The sequence below is a fragment of the Phoenix dactylifera genome, unplaced genomic scaffold (genome assembly GCF_009389715.1).
Source record: "Phoenix dactylifera cultivar Barhee BC4 unplaced genomic scaffold, palm_55x_up_171113_PBpolish2nd_filt_p 001087F, whole genome shotgun sequence".
In the NCBI taxonomy this organism is placed as follows: Eukaryota; Viridiplantae; Streptophyta; class Magnoliopsida; order Arecales; family Arecaceae; genus Phoenix; species Phoenix dactylifera.
Window position 1 is genome coordinate 89,971 of NW_024068434.1, and position 3,413 is coordinate 93,383.

The window sequence follows — 3,413 nt, forward strand, 5'->3', positions numbered from 1 at the left end:
TATCAAGTGTTCTTCACCTGGATTCGACTGATATCTGCTTGTGACACTCACAGCTAGGGCTATATCAGGTCGTGTACATAGCATGGCATACATGAGGCTTCCTATTGCCGATGCATAAGGGATCTTGCTCATGCGTTGAATCTCTTCAGATGTGTTGGGGCACATCTTCTTGGAGAGATGAATTCCATGCCTTAGGGGTAAGAGACCTCTTTTAGAGTTTTCCATGCTGAACCTTTTCAGCACTTCCTCTATGTACATCTTCTGTGATAGGCCAAGCATCCTTTTAGATCTATCTCTATAGACCTTTATTCCCAAAATATAGGATGCTTCCCCAAGGTCTTTCATGGAGAACTCTTTTGACAACCATACCTTGACCGAGGTTAGCATGGAAATATCAATCCCTATCAGGAAGATGTCGTCCACGTACAGTACAAGAAACACGACAGCACTCCCACTAACCTTCTTATCGACACATGGTTCCTCTTCGTTCTTGATGAAATTAAATGTTTTGATTGCGTCATCGAAATAAGTGTTCCAACTTCGAGATGCTTGCTTTAGTCCATAAATGGACCTTTGCAGCTTGCAGACCTCGTGATCTCCATCACTGGAAGTGAAACCCAAAGGCTGTTCCATATAGATATCTTCAGCAAGATATCCATTCAGGAAAGCAGTTTTCACATCCATTTGCCAGATTTCATAATCATGAAATGCTGCAATGGCAAGCAATGTTCGGATGGATTTCAACATGGCTACAGGTGAAAAGGTCTCCTGATAGTCAATGCCTTCGCGCTGACTATACCCTTTCGCCACTAGCCTTGCTTTATAGGTCTCTACCTTTCTTTCCAAACCTATCTTTCTTTTGTAGATCTATTTGCATCCAATAGGTACAATATCTTCTGGTGGATCCACTAAGGTCCATACTTAGTTGGAATGCATGGAGTCTAACTCTGACTTCATAGCTTCCAACCATTTCTCGGAATCGATATCAGATATCGCCTCGTCGTAGGTTTTGGGATCCTGTATGTGATCCCTATGTCCCATGAGGAACATTTTCTTAGTATCCTCTTCTAGCATACCTAAGTATCTATCGGAAGGATGGAAGACCTTACTAGATCTGCGTGGTGGTTGAGGGACATCGTGTACTGGCTCTGTATTAATAGGTTCTATAGGATCCATGACTCGTTGCTTTTTAGAGACTTTCTCTTCAAGCTCAATTTTTCTCCCACTGTCTTTATCAAGGATAAACTGGTTTTCCAAGAAGATGGCATGTCGGCTCACAAATACATTGTGATCCTCTGAGACGTAAAAATTGTATCCTAATGACTCTTTAGGATATCTTATAAAACGAGCACTTATGGTCCTAACCTCTAGCTTGTCCGTCTGTAGTCGCTTGACATGGGCCGGACATCCCCAAATCTTGAGATGACCAAGACTTGGTTTCTTACCATGCCATATCTCATACGGTGTGGTAGGAACGGATTTAGAGGGAACTCTATTCAGTAGATAAATTACGGTAAGTAAGGCATCTCCCCAAAGAAACATCGGTAGATCAGTGAAGCTCATCATGGACCGGACTATATCCAATAGAGTCCGATTTCTCCTCTCTGACACCCCGTTGAGTTGAGGTGTACCTGGAGGAGTCCATTGTGAGACTATGCCATTCTCTTTTAGATAGTCCCGGAATTCTCCACTAAGCTATTCTCCTCCTCGATCTGATCGAAGAGCCTTAAGGGGTTTTCTAGTTTATTTTTCTACTTCATTTCTGAACTCTTTGAATTTTTCAAAAGATTCAGATTTGTGTCTCATAAGATACACATACCCATACCGTGAATAATCATCGGTAAAGGTAATAAAGTACGAATAATGTTTCCTGGCTTGCACATCGAATGGGCCACACACATCTGTGTGTACCAGGGTAAGTATTTCAGTGGTCCTCTCCCCATGTCCTACAAAGGGCAATCTAGCTATTTTTTCTTGAAGACAGGACTCGCAAACTGGATATGACTCGAAAGTCAATGAGCCGAGAAGCCCATCTTTATCCATTTTGTTCATTCTGTCTTCTCCAATATGGCCAAGTCTGAGGTGCCACAAATATTTTGGTTTATCTCATCCTTGGATCTCTTGGATCCTTTGGCACTCACTTCTTTCTCAGACACATTTATAGATACATTCATATGCAAATGATAGAGACTGTCAATCATAAAACCACGTGCAACTATTTTATTTTTGAAATAAATAGAACAGCAGTCTTTGTCAATTGTAAAAACATGACCTTCCTGTGCTAGACATGAAACAGAAATTAAATTTCTGCTAGCAGCAGGTACATAATAGCAGTCTCTAAGTAATAAACTAAAACAAGATGGTAGTCGCAGATGGTAGGTGCCCACAGCCACAGCAGCAACTTTTGCCCCGTTGCCAATCCGAAGGGTTACCGCACCTTCCGCCAGCCTTCTACTTTCCTTTAGACCCTGCATAGTAGTGCACAAGTGAGCACTAGAACCAGAATCTATAACCCAACTAGAAGTAGAAGAAATCGTTAGATTAGTTTCAATTACGAGCAAGTCTATACCTTCTGAAGGTGTGTCAGCCTTCTTTTTCTTCAGGCTCTCAAGGTATGAAGGACAGTTTCTCTTCCAGTGGACGTCGACATTGCAGTGGAAACATTTTCCTTTGTCATTAGCCTTTTTCTTTGGAACTTCCTTCTTTGGCTTCTTGTCTTTCTTCTGCTTCTTTGCAGGCTTCTTTTTCTTCCAAGTAGACTTTCTCTTGGAATCAGAAGTCAGCTCAGTAGCAAGGACATTGCCCCTTGAACCTTTCAAGGCTCCCTCAGCAGTTACCAACATGTTTAATAGTTCAGTCTTAGTGCATTCAATCTTATTCATGTGGTAGTTTACTATAAACTGTCCAAATGAATCAGGAAGGGATTGAAGGATCAGATCTACATGCAATTCCTTGTGCATGTTCATACCGAGCTTCTCAAGCTCCTCCAGGTCCTTGATCATAGTCAGATCGTGATCATGGACAGACTGCCCCTCGCGCATCTTTGCTTTGAAGAGCCTCTTGGACACTTCAAAACGAGCTGTGCGACTCTGCTCACCATACAACTCTTACAGGTGTGCCAGTATGTCCCTAGCAGTCTTCATATTCTCATGCTGGCATTGGAGTTCATTGGACATGGATGCCATGATATAGCACTTGACCCTAATGTCATCGTCTGTCCACTTTTTATGCGTCGCACGCTGATCAGTAGTCGGACGTGCTGGTAATGTGGGGATGTCATTGTCGAGCACATAGCCTATTTTCTCGTAACTCAGAACAATTTTGAGATTTCTAAGCCAGTCTCTGTAATTGGTACCAGTCAATTGGTTGGTCTCAAGAATACGAGTCAAAGGGTTTGAAGCTGACATTATGAT